Source organism: Dermacentor silvarum, chromosome 2 (genome assembly GCF_013339745.2).
Source record: "Dermacentor silvarum isolate Dsil-2018 chromosome 2, BIME_Dsil_1.4, whole genome shotgun sequence".
In the NCBI taxonomy this organism is placed as follows: Eukaryota; Metazoa; Arthropoda; class Arachnida; order Ixodida; family Ixodidae; genus Dermacentor; species Dermacentor silvarum.
Window position 1 is genome coordinate 145,311,200 of NC_051155.1, and position 25,701 is coordinate 145,336,900.

Here is a 25,701-nt window from a genome sequence, read left to right on the forward strand (position 1 = left end):
TAAACCAAGCAAGAGTGAGGGACAGTGATCGTCATGTTCAAATCGCCACATGAAACTCTCCCAAACTTTTTAGGCAGCATCTACACTGCCCTATCTATTGAGTGTTAATAATAAAACAAATATATTGCACTCTAAAGTGCGCGAATGATCACCATGTCTATTGTAGAAATGCTGCAGCAAACGCATCGCGATCCCAGAAATTGTTGTTAAATCCCAGGAAATCCTACTGATGTTAATCTGTGCCGTGTATTAAGTGCATGTTACTTCAAAACAAGAACTTTGACATTTTTTCTCTTTTTTGAATATTTCATATTTTGTGAGCATATATAACATAGGCATTTCTTCATTATGACCAGAAAGAATAGTTTTTGTAATATTTATCTGTCGAGTTTTCTTCAGCCTTTCTTATTGGGCGCCAATGAGAAAAAAAGTTGCCCTACGCTTACTATTGCCGAACGGCATGATGAGCAATATAAAGACGCTTCGCTTGTCTGAGCAACGTGATGTATCGAAGCATAGACCGGATTGCATTAAGAGGACCTTGAGGCTAGGCTTCTATTCCGTTCGGCATAGTGTGCCCTATGTGGTGCAGGAGCGCAGTTACAACCCAAAGCCTTTCGTGAGTTCTTTATCGTGCATTTTATGCTTCCATTGTAGGTGGCTGCTCGTGTTTTGTGACGTGATGAAAAAAATATCGTGTCGTTCTCCACAGTCGCTGAAAATCCGGTGGCCAGAATTTATCTGACCTTCTCAACATGCACGCTCTCAGAACTGAACCAAAAACCAACTTCCTTCCGATGTTTGCGAACTTCACAAGGTGACACTTTTAATTCAAAACCTTAAGGAAAGACCAGATATAAGCGCGTGTATGCGATGCGGCACTAGTTACTGTGTCATCAAAATATACACCATTATTAACTATCGTTATGAAAGTACGGATAATTACATGATCTTCTTTGACGGCGAAAGGCAAAAATTCTTCACCTGCCAAGTGCAGCGCGAGGCTCCAAATGAAACCCATGCGGGTTTCACAGGTAGCTTCACAGCTGAAGGAAAATCTTCCGGGATTATATCCGGGACGAGGGCCTCTCGGGGATGGTCGCACCATCTTTAATGGATGTTACTCAATTTTCATGATTTCCGCAGAACTAATTATTCATGTTCCTTGAAGTGAATGCATTTGCCGATCAGAAAAGATAGCCGTTTCAATCTATGTTTCATTTTTGACATCGTAAACAATGCAAGTTTGATTCACGTTACAGGAACACAAAACTTCTGTCGAGTTATACGTTCACTTGATGTAACTTCACGGCCTTGCGATAACCTTGTGTAGAACACATTTCCAGTCTATCGCAGATGCTGTGTGTGGCATATTGAAAGCATCCCGATTTTTATCAGAGCATACGCGTGGATAATTGGGCATATCACTTAAAACGAAGCTTTTGTTCACGCCCAGCTCCCATGCCGCCTTTTCAAATGTAAATGTAAGACGCAGAAATGCTTTTCTGAGATAACACGTTGGCCGATGGGTATGAATTTTGTTCCATTTAAGAGGAAAAGTCAAATTGTAGTGACTGTTGGAAGGGAAATCTCGATTTAGAGATTGACGTTTTTTACAGAAATTGCCGAAAATTGGTAAGCTTGCAAATAATAGAAGCACTAAGACTACACCAAGAACAGATATCAAAGTTTTGTAAACTGGATCCCTTAGAACATCCAAAGTGGAAAAATTTGATATAAAAATTTTTACCTTACGCCAACTTGTTACTAAGGTTACCAGGGCTTTCAAGAAGTCGTCTTAAGATATTAGTGGCGAAATTGAGAGCCAGTATAAGATATCCATTTTCTACGCTTTATATGTAAAATTAGATGCAATTTACAGAATTGTGATATCGTGTTTCATTGCCGAGGCACAAAGTTGTACATTTTGAAGTTTTCTTTTCGGATATTTGCAATTTGAAGATATTTCTTTAAGAAACCGACGGCCTGTATCTAAAGTAAGGTGTGAGACTAGGCTAGTTGGTATTCCATTTTGATAACACCAGCGCAAATAAGAACGTCGTCGTCGCCTCTTTTTGTATTTCATATCTTTCTTGCGCTTGTCGTATAAAAATTCATATCTAAAATTGTCTTCCAACAGTCACTAGACATTACCTTTTTTTGTCTGAATGCAGCAAACTTAGAAAAGCGACAAAAGTACATGGGAAATAAAGACGAGTGTTCCTTTCCCATGCATTTCGATAGGAGCCCCGAGCTAAAGCTTCCTCTTAGTGCACGCATTTCGTAACGTCACATGTGTCGCAGTCATACCACCTGTTCCGGCGACGCCCATCTCAGAGTGTTCAACAGGGGATTCCAGGCAAAGGGGGAGTACTTACTGATCAACATTCATTCCAATGACGGCATGAAAATTTATTCTGTAACAATATAACGAAGCAGTGAATACTGTAGAAATGAGCCATCGAGGGTCGCCGTAGGCGTTATGCATCTGCGGTAGACGATGCCAGAGCATACAATGCCACCTAAGCAAAGCAAGCCTTATTGCGCGTAACGATGAAGGTGCCACCACTGCCGCTGATGTCCCAGCGTTACAGTGCCGACATAAAATGCATAATGACGACGAGTCTCCGACTCTGCAGAGCCTTTAACTCGAAGAAGGGGGAACAAAAATAACATACAGACGTGAACTGTGTACTTGCGAATGCTAACAAGGTATTTGCGAGTAAACATGCAGCAAAATGCCGTCGGCTGACGCTGATGGGGCCGTTAGATTGCTTATCTCGGCCCTCTGGTATAGGACAAGTGGCGCTGTTCAATATACAGGCGCGTATGCGTAGCTGAGTTAAAAAATGTCACGCTTGTTAGCAGCACCGAGGAAGAGCAAGGAAGGAGAAAAAGAGTAAAGCATTCATTAGGTTTTGTAAGCAGTGAACCTTTAACACTGCACTGAAGAGGAAAGCTTAGTCCAAATACTTCAGTAATTAGGCCCCGCTTCCGGGTTACAAAGGAAGGCTGCTAAAATATTGCGTTGCGCTTGTTGGCGTTTTGATATAAGATAGTGGTGCTATATATGGGATGCGAAACGATACAAAAGCGATACAACAAGCGTTCCAATCAGTGCTATGTTATGTATTTTTTTTTCTTTTGTCGCGTCCTATAGCGCTAGTATTGCATAACCAGTTCCGAAAACTCAGGGCGCAGAAAACGCAGAAAGGGGGGGGGGGGGGTTACTTGAATATTCATTGGAGAAATACTTAAGTCGTTAGGTGCGCAAATTACATCTGAAAGTGTTCAACTTAGTATGCACTTCGAAATTTACCATTTGAATAAGAGCAGTAATTGAGCCATGTGGGCTTAACAGAAATACTAAGACTAGAGGCACGTTCAAGCAGTTGGCCTCCAAAATCTGTGTATTGCGGTAATCAGTGGACACGAAGCTTCTTCGGTGTAGAAGCTTAAGTTAGTGCTAAATGTGTTGACGTCATGATATGCTACACAAATGTGGGTATTGTGTTCCTCTCTCTCCTGTCTTTCTTTTCATCCCTTTAAACCCCTTCCCCCATGTAGCGCAGCAAACGGGACGTGCGTCTAGTTTACCTCCCTGCCTTTTCTTTCTTCTTTTTCTTCCTCCTCCTCCCTGTTACGTTAAGTCAATGTCAAGTTTACGTCGCGTAGATGCACTGTCGATGTCACGCTCGCGATCACACAGCTTGAGTGGAAACAATGCAGGAGAAAACATTAGGGTGAGTTATTTATTCCTTCAATCAATTGAGTGATCGCCACTGCTTCCCTTTGAACCATACCTAAATATCCTCGACGCCTTACGCCGCACTCTTCTTATATAACGAGAAGCTGTAGATGACGTGGTGCAGGTAGCATCGCAAGTATACCAGTGCATGCACTAAGAAGTTGGATACGTAATGATCCACTGTTTAGCGAGCCTTGCAGAGACATCACCAATCGCAACTCCCAATTGAGACGTTCATAAGGATCGTTTTGAGGCCATTTCTCACACCGCGACGCAAGTGCACCTCTCCGTGCAAATCCGACGCTAGCCCGACAACTGTGTTAAAGGCCCGCTGCTGCGTCTACTCGACGAGGTACCAAAAAAAGGAGCAAGCACACTAGTTCCGTAAGCTACACGCTGAGGGACACATTACATAACGAGGGCTCGAATCCGGCAAATTTGATGCCTTCAGGTAGCATATGTGGGTTTCTTGAGCAGTTGCCTTCACCCAAAAAGATCACGTACTCAAGACGCCTGCGGCTGAAAGGATGTTCCACATCCGCCGCCTAGGTTTGTGAGTGGTGGCGCTGGCTAACATTCCCAGGGTTTGTTCTAGTTGTAAAATATAAATACACCAGAAAGTGGATGGGAAAACGGCGCCGCGGGAGTCGAGCATCGCACACGTAATGCGAAGACGTGGGATCGTTCCCCACCTGCAGCCAGTTGTTTTTTCAACCATTTTCATTTCCATTATTTTTATCATTTATTTAATTCAATTATTAGGTACAAGTAATTTCCCCTATGTTGTCCTTGGTGTCATTGTTTGTTGGCTTCTTATGACTCTGAGGGAATGTAATGCGATAGCATCATCATGATCCGCCCACCTGGGGCTTTGATTGTTCTGCCTCCAAAATCAGCCCGCTTTGCAGGCCGTATAGAAACCCTTGCACACATATTGTGCACTTGTGCCAGGATCACTCCACTCAGTCACCACCTTAGATTATATCGCGTTTATGTTCAGTTTTTTTTTTTATCTCATGACTTCCTTAACTATATTCCCATCGTTTTAGGTATCACCTTTGTGTCCTTTCCCCGGAACATTGTTGCCAACCGGTATTTAGACTTTCTATACGCAGCGGTTTTCTTCTTCTCCCTTCTTTCTCTCACTTTGTTAAAGATGTAGGTAGGATTGTCCCGGTGTTAGTTGCACAGTCACTAGAATCAGCCAAGTTTGCTAAAGCGCAGCAATCCCCCGGATCGGCGAAGTATACCTTACAAACGACGGACGCCAGTCCAGGAGAAGTCGCAAAGAAAGCTTCGATTTAAAATTTACCGGGGTTCCTAAGATGATGCTTGCAAATGGAAAGCTTTTGTGAAACTGTTGCTTGGAACGAGACCATTTCGTAGCAAACGGTTAAGTCGGATATGATGTAAGTGGTGCTTAGGATCTTTCTTAGGTGGACACAACTTCACTACTTCATGGCGTCGACCTCGGTATACTCCGACATTCCGCGTAAAGTTAATTAAACATTGAATTGACAAACTTGATGAAATCAACCTATTTATATTAAAATATGTCTTCCTGCTAACGTCCGCCTAGCCACGTATTCTGGCATAAAAAATGGTAGTGGCAAAATTATGTTTGTACGACGCTTTATGTTTTTATTTGTTCAAATAAAAAAAGAAAATAGGTATGTACAAAATGTATAATAGGTATGTACAAAATGATGCAAGATAATTCCTAGATTAGAAGCATGAATGAATGAAACAAAAGAAGGCGCGAAAAGGACAGTACCTTAAGCCACAAAAGAGAGAGAGAGACATGAAAAAAGGAGGTTAACCAAAACAGAAAATTTGTTTGGTAAGTTTATGTTTTGTAACCGAGGATTAAGAAGTAGAAATATGAGAAGGAAATATGGATAGAGACGCTGTGCAAGTGTACACTGACACAACTTTCCACAGTGCCTCGTTACCAGTGCACATATGGCGAGCTACTATAAAAAAAATAACAGGAAAGAGTACCTCAGCTTTATGGTTAGCTTACGGCAATCAGCAAGTGAAGCACTGGTGTGAGTGATAGATGGAATCGAAAAAGACACAATACGAAGCGCAAAAGCAACATAAAATGGCCCTTTCTGCCTTAGTATGAAATTAGACGCCTCTCTTGTATACATGAGGTTGTTGGAAGTTCGCGTTCAATATTGACAATGGCATCGTCAACTGTTGTGCTCTATTGCTACATCCTACTTCTCAGAATATATTATCGCAATAGTATCCCAGTACAATGATTACATTAAGTGACTGAATGAACGCAACACTTCAACGCATCTTTCAGGCTTTTGCCGTTGCGAAGATGAAAGCCATGGTCATTCTCCTTTATTTTTTGAGGAATAAGCTAATTCTTCAGTCCCTTCTTCCTTGCAAATTTCGCCCTGTTTTGCTTCTCATGATCGCTTTCTTGCGAGCTAGTACGGAGTTTAGTACCTTTCCCCTCTATTATTTGCGCCACGCTAGTATGGATCATTGATTGTTCTGTGAATTTTAATGGAAAACATTGCTTTGCCTACTTTCGGCGTTTTGCAGTGGATACTGTGTGCCTGGTCGGTCAATATCTCGGCGCATAAATACACGAAGTCTATGTGTGCACCGATTGCAAACACCAGTGAACAGACTTATATAACCCGTGTACGGGCTCAGTGCGAGTCAGCACACTTCTGTACCGCGTGCAACACATTGCCACGTAAAGCGTGAAAAAAATAAATGGCTACATAAAGCCTATATCGATTCAGTGTGGTCGGAGTCGAACCGGACGCATCTGGCTCTGGACTACATGGGTTCGCTCCGCACGTCGGAAGAGTGCTAATACGCTGCATCTTATCCGCCGCATTTCTCGAATAAACGGGGGTTCCCGTTTTCAAGTGGCAAGCGTTTTGGTGTGGCCGATCCTGCAACCACGACTATGTATGAAGCTCAATTTCAACGCCTCACATTGAGAAATAGGCACCTGCTTGAAACCGCGAACCGAGATGTCATGCGGGCGATCACATGTCTTCCTTGGCTCACCCCTATCCCGACCGTCTAGGTGGAAGCGCAGCTAAACACTAATCGATATAATCGTACATCAATGTCTAATAGCTCGCCGCTTACAGAAGCAAGCTGTATCTGCTGCGGCGTCTATAGCGCAGTACAGCAATCCAACACGGCCACAGCCTGTCGCACCCTTGCCAGAAATTCCACAGTGGCTTAAGGCACAGGCCAGCGACAACCTACCGCTGACTCGCTTGCGACAACTCAACCGTCATGTGGCACGGGAGCCCACCCTCGCAGCCACCAATGACTCACTAGAATATACGTAGATGCAGCAATCTATGGCTGCAGTTTCGCACACCGGCCTCGTACGCCCCATAATGCCTGACGAGCAAGAAACATGTTCCTATATTACGGAGGCCCCGTTTCCATCCGTATTGGCAGAGCTCGCAGCTATACGGGACGGTTTGTGAGCCATGATACCTTCAGCTCAGTTGCTTGTCCCCGAATAGACTGCTTATACACAGACTCCACGCAGGCTGTTTGAGAGCTACGAAAGTGACCGGCTCCCTAAATATAGCCTCAGACGTGCACCACCTTGTCGACTTGTGCACCTGTCCTGTCCGGGTATGTGGCCAGCTGCCTAGATATCACGGAATGGTATCTGAATAGCGCAGCAAAATACGGACACGAGAAGAAACGAAGCAACGACAAGCGCTTGATACCATTCCATGATGGCCAACCAACAAGCCCATATCGCCCCCCTCGTCCCTCGATATAGCCTCAGACGTGCACCGATTTATTGACTCCTGCACCTGTCCTGTCCGGATACTGGACCCATCGGTCAGCACCTTCCCAACTGGACGCAGATGCCGCCTGTCATGCAGCGGAAGTCCAAATCCCGCTGCCCCTGCTTTGTCTGTCCCCGAAGGACAGCTTGCTCCTGCACAAAGAACAACTCCGGCGCTACACGCGTGCACTCATCCGTCCACGTGAACCGGACCCTCCCGGTGGCTTGACTCGCCAAGAGGAGGTTGCTCTCAGGAGGATCCGCGTGCGCGCAGGCTTTACTCCTACTATCCGGCAACTTGGACGTACGCTGTACAGTCTCCCTTACTGGTCTGCCCCTTCCGCACTGCCCCAACCCCAGAGACAACGCTGGATCACATCCTGGTGAGCTGTCCCGGCCTTCACGAGACCCGCACCCGCCACCTGCCACCTGCGCGGCCTTGGCTACAACTCAGGTCGACCACCTGACCTAACGCTCTGACGCACGGCCCTTGGCACCGGCCGTTCCTGGACTTCATCCAGGAAACACAACTACATCGTTTTATTTAATTTATGTCACAAAAAAAATGGGGGGGGGGGAGCCTGAACGAGTAATGTCGGCTCAAGCGTATCCATACAACACACCAATCTGTTAATGAAATGGTGAACTATATTTTTGTACATTCTTCAATTACTTGATTTTCATTCATTTATTGATTCGGTATGTGGCCCCTCAGCGTGAGCCCGCTCTTGGTCAATCTTCCAGAATGGGTATGTGCCACTGTGGCACCAGAAGTACAGAATCCTTAAATGCAGCTCAATATGTGGCGTACATATTTCTGCATACATCTGCCATTATCATTCTTCCCTCAACAAGCGCCATGTCTTTTGATATATTGTTTTCGCGTGGAAACTTTTTACATGGACACAGAAAGGGACATACAAAAACGCTAACATTCAACAGAGCTTTTATTCGAAGCTTGATGTAATGCAAACAACTCAGGCATGCACAAACAGAGATGTGTCGAGATACGACAATTATTTCCGTGTTAAAGATAACGAAGGTTTACTAACAGAATCTTGGCCTGCCTGCCCAATAGTTGCAGTTTCAATTATCAGACTCTCCATTTCTTGTTTGTGCTCGCACGCAAAGAACAAATAACTTCATAAATCGCCTTCATACTCCCGACAACGCTGCGTAGACATCTCACGCTCTGCATCCGCCTGATTTGGTGTTTTCTTTACCGCATAGCTTTTGAGCGGTGCAGTGCGTAAACGCAAGAATTTTGAGATAAGTTTATGATCTATGTGGTGGGTAAACATAAACATTGGACTACGCTGCATGCTGCATAGAACCAACTTAAACATAATTGTACACACCGTCGTTAGTTGTGCGTGATTTAATAACCACATCGCTTCACATAGAGGCCAACATGTGTGTTAGATCGGCGCAAATTTATACGTTTATTATCGCCCATCGCAAAGAGTGGCCGATACAGGTGACAACGTAGGCGAGGCGTCCTGGCAGTCAGTGAAGAATAGCGAAAATAAGGAGAAATTTAAATCATCGTTAAATAATATTCGCCCCGGCGGATGATCTTCTAAAACTAGTTTGCGTGCTAATTTGTACTCACCGTTGCAAAAACCACTACCGAAGAAAGAATGTTTGTGGCTGCACTCATGGTGGAACGCCGATGTCAAAACCGTCGGTAGCGATGCTTTCATTCACTTCTGCAGCACTTATGCACAGTATTATTTAAATGCTTTTTAATATTTTTTGTATTGTGTTTCTCAGTTTACTTACGTAGCAGTGCTCCGGATGGTCATGCGCCATCTGGGCCCATATCGACAAAAATAATGTTGCGTAAGAGCAGTTTCCTCATTCGCCCCAATTTGGAAGCCCGTCACGCACGATAACGATTGGCGTACTCAGGCGACGATCATCGCAGAAATCGCCCACACCAGGCAATCTCAGGTGGTGCTTACGTAAGAGAAGCTTCGTGTCTATAGGGACTCCTATAGAGTGTATTAAATCACAATCACATTATTTTCCATAAAGTCCCCTGATGGGGTGTTAAATATTCATATCCGTTTGCAACTACCAACGCCAAATTTAGCGGGCGCCTACCATCAGAAAATAAAAAAGTAAGCATCTTCACTTTCGTAGCTATTTTATTGTATAGTTGCATAATTCTAGCCCTTCAATTCAACTACGCTATCGCTAATCTCACCGGCTAAGCATATCTCTGATGAGACAAATTTGCTGAGCGGTTTGTATTGGCGTCAGTGCGCGCACAGGAACATCACAGCCGCAAAACGTTGATGTGCAACGCAGAAACATCGATGCCAATGAACGGACATGCTGAAAATGCTTCGAATACGTCTCGCAAACCTGCGGTTCGGGCACTTGAGTGCACTATTTACTTGAGGAGCTTGTATCTAAATACATTTGAATGTTGAAATAGCTTTGTTCATTAACTCGACCAAATTTGATGTGAGAGCTCTCTGCGGCAATATGTAGCATTTGAAGGAACAAAAATTAAGTCAACCGACTACACCTGCAGTTTATTTATTTACGCCATCATTACGTCTCAGAAAAATTTGTGAAAATTGAAAAATACTCAATAACCAGACGACGTCTTCAGCTAACCTCACAATCTCACAAACTCAAAACGATCTCACAATTATGTGAAGCACCTATCGAGACATTTAAAGCAGACAAAATTTCTGTATTATTCACCAGTCTATAACATAACAATAATTTGCGAATGGACTTTTGCAAAAATCTTGTAAATATTCTACTACTTTGACGTAAGCAGTAAATATACATAGCTTCTGCAGTGCCGATGCACAGGCTTATTTACACTGCCGGATGGCTTCATGCGTTATGTGTCGCGCACCGTACATCCTTGTTAGATTTCATCGTACATAACCAACTATACATGTATATACGTATTTCTTGCATGCATGAAACGTTTTATGTGACAGGGTAAACTTTAGAAATTAAAAAATCACATTTATTCCCTGGGAGGTTACAGAACTGCGATATATGTTCTTGTTGTAGAGATACAAATTTGTAAACTTTGTGCTTCTGTTTATGTTAATCTTATTGGTTTTCGAAATTTCAGAATAAATTAAAATTTTGCTCTTACGGTCAGTACAATTCAGCCTTTTCTTTTAGGTTCAACAAAGTTCTTTCGAATTCTTCGCACATTGTTAAATGACACCGTTTATGCAATTCACATCTATTTCAATAGGAAAATTAGAGTAGGCGTTAGGGTAAGGCTTCTTCATGTAGCCCCGAATAGGTGGACACCCGTTCTAGAACTGACAAGTGAACCACACCAGCGCAGCTTGCTTATTACAGAGCGCAGCTTGCCTAACTTTTGCCTTTCGTTTTTACCAAGTGTGGCTTGCGAATTATTTCATATTACTCTTAACTCCTAGCAGTACAACAGCACGGTAACTCATCAGTCGAGTCAAAAGACATTCATTTGTTAAGTGTAGGTGCAGTCACAGCTAAGCGGGTATACGAGGTTGGAGGGCTGTTTTCTGTGGATGGAGTTAAACACCCAGACAGAAACAGATGGCGATAATGGTTCAACTCTCCTTCAGGTTTGCCGAGGAAACTTCGCCATTATCCCTGCAGCTTGCCTCATTTGCTAAAGTAAAGAAATTGAGACGGAGTAAAACTCATTCACTTACAACGAGCTCAAGTGGGTAGCGTTTAAGTAAATGTAGCCGCGGTGACGAAAGCTCATTAGCGCCCGTAAAAAAGAAGGGGGAAGCAAATGGAGCCATATGTTTCAACTTGCAATTTACTAAAGGCAAAAAAATGAATAAAAAATACTCTGTCTGTTTGAAACGAATTCCACATTTCCTTATACTTTCGCGGGACTACAAATGAAAAGAATGTGCCATATTGATGATGCGCGATCCGAATGATCCTTTCGTGTGTCGCCGAGAAATGGCGCTTAACTTTAGTGGCCCAGGCTACTGAGTCTTGCAAATGCAAGGCTTAGAGGCTGGTGCAGTGGAATGTAATGCTCCTTGGGCAGTGGAATGTAATGGTTACATCGAGGGAGCGTGATTCTCTCACTTCCATTTCATCTATCGAAAAGGCTGAGGCATTCATTTACGTAACTGATTACACAGATGCACTTGGCAACAATGTGATCCTTTACGCTTATGTGATAACTTATCTGAGCGATTGTCTGTGTGCAATGCCCAAATGCGAAGAGGAATCCTTTACGATGGCGATTGTCCGTTCTCAGCATCGTTGCCCGAGCAACAAGGCAGGACACGTCAGGCACCTTCTTTGGTAGTGCTCTTGTTAGGCTGCGGAACGTACAACGTTTCTTGGGAGTATCTATAAGAACGGCTTTATGCATTTGTGCTGACTCTACCTAGTGGTTCCCTAAGTCTTCGTCATAATACGCAAGAAAGCATGACGTCTCCTTATATCTATTGCGAAGGGGAGCTGATTCATGCCGGGTTTGGGGACATACCCCATTGGCATGGCAATACCTAATACCAAAATCCAATACCAGCCTAATGTGCCCAACTAAACCTGCCTATAACCTATCACCATCACTATCATGTGCAAGGCCATGTGAAATCGGACACCAGATTGTAACACAGACATGGACATATACGAAAATGGGGTTGACGCGCTGATATCTGTCGTGCTTCGTCCGTGCTTCGTCCGTGCTGCTTCATCCTGCAGTGAAGCAGCCAATAGTTCACACGCAAAGCGATGGCATTCAGACGTTCAACAAAATTGAAGTGGGTCTTTCCTTTAGCACTGTGTTCTTGACCATTTTCCTTGGTGGCTAGAAATTTACCCTCTATATTCCCCAGTGTTGTTGCCACGGAAATAGGCCGGCAACCATGGGCTTCAGAGCCTCTTCAATTAAACTCATTTCTTGCCCCCACTGGGCTGTAGGCTTCTTAAGAATGTAGGATATTCCTTTTTTTTTAGTATTTGACGTTAGGAGCAGCCAAAGGTTTTGGCCACCGAACATGCCGCCGACTGGTCCGTATATGCTCATGCCCATGACCAGCGCATGAAGTTTCATGAACTTGACGACACCCCGGTGTATTCATTGGCCCCAACTTATGAAGGAAGCAGATAATGAAGCCAGTGGATGTATACAAGAAATTTACGGTTTACTTCAGTTGAAATGGGAAAAATTTTACTTGAAATATGAATTTGGACGAAAACACAACTTGTCACCGGTGGTAGCCGAATTAACTCACATCTTCCGCTTTGCATCTATGATTTAGTTTCCCAATTTCGCTTATTCTTTTGTTTAGTCTCCACTAGTTTTCTTGATTGTTCAGCGGTGCATCAACCACGTTAAGCAAGTGTTTGCCCACCTATTTGTTTAGATATCATGTATCGGGGAGCAGTAATAATTTAAGTATGTTGAGTCACAGTAAGGAAAGATGTAGTTTTTATGAGTGACTAAGTGTGGAGGCTCGGCCACGAAGCGTCGACACCCCGACACGTGGTCTTGACGCGCATGGCAGCCGTCAATTTACATACGCGTCGTTGGCATCACGATCGGTATTCTCGGTGGCGGCACGGCATAGACGGACCATTCTGCGATCTCTGCCCGGCTTGAGCGCAGCGCGTGATGAGCTTCAGGACGGCATGCATAGAGGCCGTGAAGATGAAGCAACTAGAACTGGCTCCTAGCGGCGAACTATTCATTTCTCCTTCCCTTTCCCCGCCCTTCACTCAAGACGTGTGGTGGGCGCCAAACATTATCTCTTACGGTCACAGGTTCTGCCATAGAGGTCCGTGCATGAAGTTTTACTTTTATTCATTTTGAATGCAAATTAATGTTATTTTTTTAAATAACTGCTATGCAGTAGCCGGAGGCGCACTGTTTTCAACCTGTCCAGTTTGATCTCGTATAACTCTACCTGCACATTTCTGTTCATTTTAGTACAAGGAAATCTGGCGCTGATGTCATTCCGCCATTGTGGGGATGGCGGGTAGCACATGGATTTTTCTGCCATTCGGCATATCATGTTGACAAATCAAGCTGCGGCTTATTGTTATCGGTGGTTATGCTGTGTTGCGTTGCGTGTTAGTAGCACACTTCTTCGGAACAGTGGAGTGTTCTACGTTGACAGTTTCTCGTACTCTTATGTAGTTTCTTCTGCATAAATATGTCCCGACACTTCTCAGCTTGCGTGTCGCTATAGATCTGGGTGGCTTTTGAGCAGTTACGTGGTTGACTATTCCAGATAGTTTAAAAAGTTATTTTCATCTGTAATATGTGTTGAAAATGACACGATTGTAGAAATTCGAGGACAAAGAGGCCGATCACTCATACAGCTATTCTGATATGACAATATAAAGTTTTAAACATCAATCTAGAAGCCTAGTCGAAGCGACATGGACGATGCTTAGACAAATTCATGTACTATGACATACCCGTCGTTAGCAAGCTGTATGAAGCGCTGTATGTGACGCACACATAGACACCAGCGTATGGTTTTGATCTAGTAATTTATTTTTACTAAACATTGCGAGCACCGTATCCTAGCTTCTTTTGATATCTTCCTCGGCTTAGATCTTCCCAAGGTGGAAAGTCTACGCTACAGCATTCGTTCATCTTTTGGTAGCATTGTTCACATGACGTGTGCGCATCAATAGCTCACTTCATGCTATCTCATTTCTTATTCAATGTGCGTGAAAATGATGACTTGCATTTTAGTCGCGCTCTATGTTAACCCTCCTGATACCATTCCATGCACATCAGACTGTTTTCTTCATTGTGTGAACAGCTATGATTTCCGTGTGTTATTATTGATCAGCTGTCGTAGCAAGGCCACTCTGCGCCACGACCTATCTTGGGTTCAAGCAATTCATACGGGTTATCATTATGTAGCGGTGTATTCGTGTACAACTTCTCTGACTGGCACCACTTGTTCACTAAAACTTCTAGCGTCAACAAATTTTCCAAGAAGCTAATAAATGAATAATATTTTCTTAGCCTGCACAAACAGACACTTCTGTCAAAACACATTCTATTTATGAAAGCTAACGTCACACAATACATTTGCTACATTTACTTCCTCTCATGTATCAAAACAACCTGTACGGATCTGTCGATTTACGACCGCTTGCAGATGTCGCACCAATACATTCTTCACTCAATGTTCTGCCATCAGCAAGCTGATTTCAGCATTACACAATTGTAGTAGAAGTAGTAGTAGTTGCAGTTGGTAATAAAAATTCAATGAAATTATGGGATTTTGCGTGCCAAAACCACGACCTGCTTATGAGGCACGCCGTAGGGGGGGTCTCCGGAATAATCTGTATCATCACCTGGGGTTCTTTAACGTACGTGCGCCTAAATCTAAGTAGACGGGTGTTTTCGCATTTCGTCCCCATTAAAATCCAGCCGCCGTGGTCGGGATGTTATCCTGCGACTCCGTGCTTAGCAGCCCAACACCATAGCCACTAAGCAATCAAATCAGGTGCAGTTAGTAATATAGTAGTGGCGGTTAGCAGTAGTAGTAGTAGTAGTAGTGGTGGTCTTGGTAATAGTATCAGTAGTATTAGTAGTACTAATAATAATAATCGTAGTACCTAGTAGTATGGGTAGTAGTAGAAGTAGCAGTAACACCAGTAAAAGTAGTAGGAGTAGTGGACAAAAAGATAAGTAACTAAAGTTGAGCCTGTCATGCATACATCTATTAGCAATGGGTGAAAGCCTAGAGAAACAGGATGAATAGTTAAAAAATATAGTTGTATGCACTGTGTATTGATCGTTTGTCTTAATCGCAGACTATCTGCATCATTTCCGGTAGACGCGACGCGCGAATGCTGGCTAAGTGAAGAATCGCAGGAATCAAGCTTTATTCATCATGACAATTATGCGGAATCACTAAGTTCTTCACTTCTTTATTGTCGATATCTCTCATACAGGCATTTTGATTTGATTTGGGATAAAATATATACCAGGCAGGTGGAAGTTGCAATCAGCTAGCGCAAGACAGGGCAAATGGGAAATCGCCGGGAGAGGCCTTCGTCCTGCAATGGACATAAATATGGGCTAATGATGATGACGATTTACCAGTACTACCGTTATTTCCTATGCACCAAGGCTGGCCAAGAGCTCCTAACCAGAGTACTAGCTCTGACCCACGAACGACCAGGAGTTTCCGAATAAACGCGACACCTCCGAGATCCGTACTTTACTTCAATTCGCTGATGTCTGCTCTTGACAGGGCGCACACAGAGCAGGGCAGCATCAAAAAAGATGATGCACACAGTAGAAGGACGTGTCTCCTCCATCCATCTTTTGTCCACGCTGAAGACGAGGCTTCCGTTAATCGGGCACGACCGAAATAAGGCACGCGAAGATGGACATACCTCGATCCTCTTGACCCGTACCTCATCATCACGGCATCGATGCGACGGGAAGCGGGAAGATATATTGTTCGGTTGTATTACACGACACAGCCGCGAAATGACAGACGCCTTAAGGGAAGCTGCGGGAGTTCAGTGGAGACAATTTGTCTTGCCGGGCTAGAACATCACGGGGCTTATATCTTGTCCGCGAAGCGTTGCTGTCATTCAACCCGCCTTCGTGGGCATGTGAGTGAAAAGAAATAGCTCTGAGAAGACTGAGCTCAGCAGTGATAGTGAGAACAGTATAGATGAAGCACGAGGCCTGCCTGCTGTTCAAAACACCGACATTCATCTGGATAGCAAGAAGGGGCGCTAAGAAAATTCCGGCAGAGACAGACCTCGTTCTGATTTTTTTCTGATATTTTCTGCAGTGATAAAAGGGAAGCGTGAGTGCTCATGAAATGGTTGTGAGTGCAGAAATGCCAAGCACATGGCAAGTGATTAGGCCCATTTATGCAATAACCACTTTCACAGTATTTTGCATGGCTTTCTATCTTCTTGCCTTCTTTATATTTAACTCTCGCCCCCTGTAAATAGGAAATCGTACTTTCAACACCCGAGATAACAAAGCGAAAGAATTTTTTTCGCGTTCCATTTTATCTCTCTCCGTGGCCTCAACACGATGACCGCGTAAAATAAATTTAGAAAATCCAGTCCGTACAAGGAATACAACCAGGGTGTGCGGCACGGTAAGTCAGTGCCAATACTTGGTGCTATGCCAGAAGTTGAGAAGTTGTGCGAAATACGTACGACAGTAGAGTGGAAGAGAACCGATACAGTCGTGCTATCGCGATATCAGCTCGCGCATTTGCAACTGTAGTTCAGTCTCTAGTCCTGACGCTGGGCGTATTATTGCTAGCATTAGTTGCCGAGGTGCCCAGGGTCGTTTTCATGCTCTGTTCCGTTAGTAATTCTGTTTCGTGTACCGAAAAACCTGTAGCGCCATCGACTACTCATTAAGCTAAATTCTGTAAATACACAAACTTCTGCAGAGTTACCGCCACCTACTTGTGGGACTCGAACCTCCGACAGGATATTTTGTCACAAAGCCGCCAGGTGCCACCCACATCAGTCCAAAGTGCAAAATGTAGAGTTTCATACAATATATCTAAAGGGAACTCTGGTGATAGTATTGTAAGGCAGCAGCACTGCTGTTGTCTCGTCGCCTTTATTTGGCTGAGCCACGCGCTGAACGAAGACGACGCGCACAGTGATGATGATTATGTACAGGTGAAGAAGAGGAAGGATGAATATTTTGCTCACACTAATTACCCCCTCGCGCGAAAGCGGCCAACCTGGCCGCTGGTTATAGCGGTGCGGTACGTCGTTGGAAGGGCTTTAGGCGCGAAACGTGGACAATTTCTGTGCCACGGTAGCGGCCATCGGAAGGCGTGACAACGGGAGTGACGCGGTAGTTCACTGGCGAAGTTTGCTCTACAACAGTGTAGGGCCCTATAAAACGCGACTGAAACTTTTCGCACAGGCCAGGAACTCGAGTGGGTGTCCACAATAACACTTCATCGCCGGGGCTGAACTGAACGACGCGGTGAAATGCATCGTAGCGAGTCTTCCTATCCTGTTGACTTGCCTCGGTGTTGAGGCGGGCGCGATGGCGACACGCGGCAAGGCGAGATATTAACTGCTCACTCACTGACGCCGACGATTTCACGGGGGCATCAAAAAAAGAGACGTCGAGGAGAGAGGTCGGTTGACGCCCGTAAACTAGAAAGAATGGTGAGTAGCCAGTAGTGCGCTGTGCAGCGGTGTTGTAGGCAAAAGTCACGAATGGCAGGATGGTATCCCAGTTGGTGTGGTCAGCGTTGATGTACATGGAGATCATGTCAGAGAGAGTTCGATGGAAGCGCTCTGTGAGGCCATTAGTCTGAGGATGGTAGCTGGTAGTCGTCTTATGGATGGTGTTGCATGTGCGGAGGACGTCCTCGAGTAGCTTCGACAGAAACGCCTTGCCACGGTCACTCAAAAGGACGCGTGGCGCTCCATGTCGTAGAAAGATGGCTTCCAGGAAGAAAGTCGCAATCTCCTCCGCGGATCCTGAAGGTAGCGCAGCTGTTTCGGCGTACCTGGTCAAGTGGTCAACTGCAGTGACGACCCATCTCTTGCCGCTAGCTGATAATGGCAGCGGTCCGTAGAGGTCAATCCCGATGACTGCGAATGGAGCGTCAGGACAGGGAAGAGGTTGCAGCAGTCCAGCCGGAGGTGAAGTGGGCCGTTTGCGGTGCTGACAGAGCGAGCAAGACGCGACGTATTTCGCTACGCAGGTGGCAAGTCCAGGCCAGGAAAAACGACTGCGGATGCGTTCATAGGTCTTGTGAAAGCCGAGATGTCCAGCCGTGGGATCATCATGAAATGTCTTCAATATCTGTTCCCTGAGTGATCGAGGAGCGACAGGAACCCAACGCTGTCCTTCGGGGTGGAAGACATACCGGTAGAGGATTGATTTTTCACACTTGAAGTTCTGTAACTGGCGACGGGCTCGCGCGTTAGGAGGACGAGATGAGCCGTGAAGGCGTTCCATAATTGAGTGGCAGTAAGCGTCGTCGCGTTGGTGGGACGCGAACGTCTCAGGGTGGAAAGAAGGAAGACCGTTGAGAGCGGCGAGTGAAAGAACTGCAGAGGACGCGTTTACAGGCTCGGTGACGGATGGAGGCTGGCCGGGAACGTCGGACTGCGGTGGTAACGGACAGCGGCTGAGAGCATCTGCATCGTTGTGTTTCTTGCCGGATTTGTACGTGACGTCGAAGTCATATTCTTGCAGACGAAGTATCCAGCGACCTAAACGGCCAGATAAATTCTTTAACGTCGACAACCAGCATAAAGCATGGTGGTCGGTCACGACCGTAAAGTGGCGGCCGTGTAAATACGGTCGGAATTTTTGGATGGCCCAAACAACGGCGAGGCACTCCTGCTCAGTGATTGTATAATTTTTCTCGGCCGATGTTAGCGTCCGACTTGCGTATGCGACCACGCGTTCCTCAAAACGTTGTCGTTGCAAAAGAACAGCGCCGATTCCATGGCCGCTGGCATCAGTATGGAGTAGAGTGGGTGCGGACTCATCGAAATGACAAAGCACTGGCTCAGACGTGAGGGCACGCTTTAAAGTGTCAAAAGCCGCTTGGCACTCGTCTGACCATACGTATGGAGTTCCTGAAGGGAGGAGTCGGTGAAGCGGAGCCGCGATGGTAGCAAAGTCACGTATGAAGCGCCGGAAGTAAGAAGCCAGGCCAAGAAAGCTGCGAAGTTCTTTGGAGCGTTGGGGCCTCGGAAAGCGTAGGACGGCGGTAATCTTTTCGGGGTCAGGCCGAATGCCGTCTTTGCTTACGAGGTGGCCCAGTACTTTAATAGTCTTGCTGGCAAAGTGGCACTTTTTGGTATTCAGCTGAAGACCAGCAGCAGAGAGACACGTCAGAACTTCATCGAGGCGCTGCAAGTGGAGTTGGAAGGTTGAAGAAAATATGACTATGTCGTCAAGGTAGCACAAACAAGACTTCCACTTAAGGCCCCGCAGAACAGTGTCCATCATTCGTTCGAAGGTTGCTGGTGCATTGCAGAGGCCAAAAGGCATGACGTTAAATTCGTACAGTCCATCTGGTGTTGCAAAGGCAGTTTTTTCCTTGTCGGCCTCATGCATCGGAATTTGCCAATAACCCGAGCGTAAGTCAAGACTGGAAAAGTATTCCGCGCCTTGCAATGAATCTAAGGCGTCGTCAATGCGAGGCAAAGGATATACGTCTTTTCGGGTTATTTTGTTCAAGGCACGGTAATCAACACAAAATCGCACTGAGCCATCTTTCTTGCGCACCAAAACGACGGGTGACGACCAAGGGCTGGCGGAGGGGCGGATGATATTTCGCTCGAGCATGTCGGCAACGTGCTTGTCGATTATCTCGCGTTCGGCGGAAGAAACGCGATATGGTCGACGGCGGACAATAGAACTTCCATCGACGTGTATGCGATGAGTTGCCGCTGAAGTCTGTCCCAAGAGAGGTGAGTGTACGTCGAAGGAAGATTTATGTTTCGACAACAAGGCCAGTAGTTGATGTGCTTGCTGTGGAGTCAGATCCTTACTGATTGCGCTGGCGAGAGCAGTAGCAGGAGCAGCAGCTGTAGGTGGGCGTGGTTCTGCAGTACCAGTACTCGAAGCCATCACCGAGACAGGCTGTGTGTCCACACCGCAAACCACGACAGCACCTTTGGGAAGCAAAATCGGCTCATTTGTGACGTTGAGTACTGTGAGAAGGGCCGTGCCGTTGATGAATCGAACGAGACTCGACGCTAGTGCAATTCCTTTGGAGAGGCAACGGGCTGATGGGGTGACTAGAACATCGCCATTGTCAATTACGTCGGAAGCAATCACAAGAAGTTGCTCGTGGCCAGGTGGGACCACACAATCGGCTACGGTTCGCAGACGGTGGCGGGACTGAGGCCCCTTGTCGGTGTCATCGGTCTCGCGCATGTGGACAAGGCGCTGTCGGCAAGAGATGAAAGCGGCAGCAGGCAGAAAGAAAGTCCCAACCAAGAATGAGCATATAAGCGCAGGAAGGCAGCACTGCGAACGGAATATGGTGGCGAATCCCATCAATAAAAACTCGAACGGTACACTGTGCCGATGGCCGTATCGTAAGGTTATTCGCGCTACGTAAAGGAGTGCCATGGTAAGGTGTAGTGACCTTGCGTAGACGAGAGCACAAATCGGCATGAATAATAGAAATAGCGGCTCCCGTATCAACTAATGCTCGAACAGGCACACCTTCAGCATACACTAATAACAAATTGGCCGGGCTCTCAGGAGGTGTTGTTTGTCCGAGCGATGCAGCTTCCCCTCCAAAAACTGCACCATCTAGTTTTCCGAGTGGTAGTCGGTATGGGTGACTGGCTGGAGAGGCGATGTTGAGCGTCGGAGAGGGGAAGGAGAGCGGCGGCGTCCTGGTCAGTAGTTTCGAGGAGCGTCGGATGGAGCGGGTGGGGAGAAGGAACGTGTTGAAGGGCGGTGCTGGTATTGGCTCGGAAAGGACACCAGATCCCTCTCGTAAACATCATAGCCGCGGCGTTCGTCCTGCTGGCGCTTTCGACAAAACCGCGAGATGTGGCCTCGAATGCCACAATAATAACAGATTGGGCGGGAGGAGCGCCAGGGGGCATAAAATGCATGTACAGGTGCACGTGGTGTAAAGGCTGCGATGTCGTTGTGAGGAACCGGAAGGGCACGCTGAGCGACGGAAGGCTGCATGGCAGCAACTTGGGCGTACGTGAGTGGCGGATTTGGTGGTGTCGGAGGGTCAGGGCGTACAGCGGAAACCAAGGAAGACAGCTCGTCCTTGGTGATGTCTCGTAGCCCAGTGGACGTAGAGTGAGCTGGAGGAGCAGCAGAGCACGACAGGCCTTGTGCTTGAAGCTCTTCGCGGATCAGAGCCCGAATCAACGTGCGCAAATCGGCATCCGAAGAAGGTCGCGTGTCACAGACGTCTGGTTGTAACCGGATGGCTTGTAGGGTATCCAGATGCTGGCAGGTCGCGATGACGTCGTCTACGGTGGTGGGGTTTTTAACTGCTAGTGCGTTAAACGCAACGTGTCCAATGCCTTTTAAAATGTGTCGAACGCGATTGGTCTCGCTCATTGCCGAGTCGACGCGGCGGCAAAGGGAAAGGACGTCTTCAATGTACGAAGTGTACGTCTCCCCTGGTTGTTGCATGCGCGCATCGAGCTGCCGCTTTGAAACTTCAGAACGGATGGATGGCGTTCCGAAAATCTTCCGGACTTGGTGCTGGAAGGTGGTCCAATCGGGCAAGGCCCTCTCGTGGTTAAAGAACCACGTCTTCGCGACATGGGACAGGTAGAAGGCGACGTGACGAAGTTTATGAGTGTCGTCCCAGTGGTTGTACTCACTCACCCGGTCATAGTTCTCCAGCCAGTCCTCGACGTCGTCGCGCGGGGGACCAGAGAATATAGTGGGGTCACGCTGCGGGGCGGTAACGGTCCATACGGAGGCGGCTGCTTGGGGGGCAGCGGGGGTGATGCCGGAGGCTCCGGGTTGCGGTACTTGGGTCATGGCAGTGGACAGGCGGAGCAAACGGCGACCCGAACGAAGCTCCAGTGGAACTCGACGGCGTAGAGGTCTAGGGGATCGAAAGCAATCTCCACCACTTTGTAAGGCAGCAGCACTGCTGTTGTCTCGTCGCCTTTATTTGGCTGAGCCACGCGCTGAACGAAGACGTGCACAGTGATGATGATTATGTACAGGTGAAGAAGATGAAGGATTAATATTTTGCTCACAGTATATGCGGGAGCTGCAAGCGGAGCGCAACGGAGCGGCCACCATGGGTATGATGGTTATGCATAGCTTTCCTTTAAACTTGACCGACCTCTCAGCTTTTCCCTGACAATAAATATTTCTCTCTCTCGTCCGTCTAGCTTCAAACGGCTCTGCGACATTGCAAAGCTCATCACTTAAACAACGCACTATTTTTTATATAGTTACATAAGCACCATTAAAATTGTCTGACAGCAGGATTCGAACACAGGATGGCTAGTACAGAAGCCCGATATTGAAACCATTACGCGACAGACGCATTCTAATGCGTAAGCATTCTTTGGCGAGTACCCCAGCAAAACGTGTCCATCACGCGAAAAGTGTTATTCCTTGTGTTTGCACAAAAATGCATCATTTTCGAAGTTAAGACATTCAGTCGTTATAATATTGTAAATTTACTATCGACCAAAAAAGTTTACGGACCATGGGATCTCAGAAAACGCTAGATATCCGAACAGCCTTTAAAAGCAGCCAAGAAAACCGTACGTCACAATGTTGTTCGCATATACCAGTAGAGACTGGAAATGGGAATACCAGGTTGCGCTTTGAGGCTGCGGAGACATTCAGTTTTTTGTCCGATCCCTCGGTCCGTAAACGTTTTTCGTCGATACTAGATTGTTGAGCTTTATATGCGATAAGGAAGTATTGAATAAAAAGAACTAAACAAATTCGATCAGAGAGATCATATGTTCAGATTTTTGCATGCCCATAGTTATACATAGGGCTCCATATCAAATACTTGGGGAAGCCTATAGCAAGAGTGGGCCAACTGGAATTTCGGGGTGGACTAACTTGAAATTTATGGGTGGCTCAGCTGAAATTTCGGGTGGGCCAACTTGAAACTTGAGGGAGCGCAAACTTAAATTTAGGGTGGGCAAACTTAAATTTAGAAATGGGCCAACTGAAATATGAGGGCAGACCAACTGAAATTTGGGGGATGTGCCAACCTTATATTACGGGATGGGCCTACTTGAAATTTGGGGCTGGGCGAACTTGAAATTTGAGGTGGGAAAACTTGAAATCTGGGGGTAGGCCAAGTTGAAATTAGGGAGTGGGCTAACTGAAATTTTCTGGTGGCCAACTTTTATTTGGGGGTGGGCCAACCGAAATATGAAGGTAGGCTTACGCGTACATTGACAACTCCAGTCAAGTATCTGCATACTTTTTTTTCTTTGTTGAATGCCATGGGTGCATGTATTTGCAAGCGGTATAGAACGCGTTTACGAATTCCTCGCGGGCAAGCGAGCGCTTGAGACCTTTGTCGCGTTCCGATTTGGCCCTTACCAAGGGGCAGTTAGAATGCAGGCTATAGCTTGGGCTGCTCAAGGTACTTGCGGAAACCGCAAGCAATGCAACAAAGAGAAGATTCCAGAGAACGCGTTAGAACGCAGGCCAGCCCTCGGTAGGCAAATTAAAGAGAGAACAAAAGCACTACAACATTTCTTTCATTTACCAAAAACAAGATTGGCGGTAAACTCGACCTTACTGACGAAATTGTCAAGTGTTCGTGGTATTCTTTGAAGTTGCTTATCTCTGCAAATACGGCACTCTTGGTTTCAAGGATATAGTATCAGCTTCATAAGTTAGGATTCCAAAGAATGCTTTATCACTACATGACCATTCCCGAGAATGGAGGGTCTACCCCAGTTTTTATCAAGAAAGGTTACCGGCCAATAGCGAAGAGCATATACGAAAGAAAATTGTCGTGAATTAGGCCCAAGATTTCAAAATAGTTCCTTGTGGTTTCAAGGGTTATTTTTGCGCAGGAAAGCTTGCCAAAACTTGCTCGGTTTACTATAGTGTTCTTTTGAAGTGATATCTATTCCTTGCAAACAAGAGAAATCACTACGGCCATACAGATGCTGCCAAAATTTGTGACGTCACAATGAGGTGACGCGGGAACCGTGTGGTTAAACCCCCCTAGGTAGCGTATGTGGGTTTATTGACCAGTTGCCTTCACCCATAAAGATCACGTACCCGTGACGAATGTGGCCGAAAGGATGCTCAACATCCGCCACCTAGGTTTGAGAGTGGTGTCGCTGGCTAACACTCCCAGGGTTAGGTCTGGTTGTAAAAACATAAATACCCCAGAAAGTGGATGGGAAAATGGCGCCGCGGTCGCTCAATGGTAATATCATCGCACGCGTATTGCGAAAACGTGAGATCGTTCCCCACCGGCGGTCAGTTGTTTTGTCATCCGTTTTCATTTTCATTAATTTATCAATTCTTTAATTCAATTTGTGATTACAAGTAATTTCCCTTATGTTGTCGTTGGTGTCATTGTTTGTTGGTTTCGTATGATATGATAAATAAAAATAGGGACCATCGGTTCCCTGTCTTTTCTATATATATATATATATATATATATATATATATATATATATATATATGTCTGGCACGACCAGGTCTTGGTGTCTTTCCTTTAACTCTCCCTCCTTTTTTTTGCATGTTCAACTTAACATGACAGGCGTGTCCGTCAATTGTGCATGTGAAACACGCTTAACAGCGACCTTGCCCTCTGCTTTGTCTGGCACGACCAGGTCTTGGTGTCTTTCCTTTAACTCTCCCTCCTTTTTTTTGCATGTTCAACTTAACATGACAGGCGTGTCCGTCAATTGTGCATGTGAAACACGCTTAACAGCGACCTTGCCCTCTGCTTTGTCTGGCACGACCAGGTCTTGGGGTCTTTCCTTTAACTCTCCAACCTTTTTTTTTTTCATGTTCAACTTTGTTATATATCTCGCTATCGCTCCTTTCTCACCTTTTTTTGGCGCCTTCTTTCTCTACCTGAAGTTATAAAAAGACTGTTGCAAGATTTTCCTGTATCCCTTGAAAAAGGTCGGTCCACCGACCGAAACTGTTGGGAAAATAATAAACCTAAGATAACCGCGAAGTTGTGCTTCTGATTTTCCTATATATATATATATATATATATATATATATATATATATATATATATATATATATATATATATATGGCGAAAGAGCGAGTCAGATCGTTTGCGGTTTGCCGCCCCCTCCCCCCCCCCTCGCTCGAGAGATAGTTGGTATGCTACTGGGTGTGTCATATTATTTAACGTCGCGGGTTAATCCCCTCCGATTTTCAATAAAGAGTCACAATTGAAATTTATATCTCGCAAGATAAACATCCCTTCTCGTTCTTCATTGTTTTATTTGCATTACTGCCTCTCTCGCAAGGCTTTTGCTTAAAATCACACCTATGTTTATTACGTGCGAGCTTTATTTCCATATACTGCTACGAGGTTATTTTACCGTGGGTGCAATTATTCAGTAGAGCGCATAAAGGAATCATCTCTTCTAGTGTAATAAGCACCGAGGGAAAAATTTCCCCCACTTCTTGCATAATCGGGTTATTCAGTTGCTTGTGCATATAATTTGTGAATACGTGTGTATATG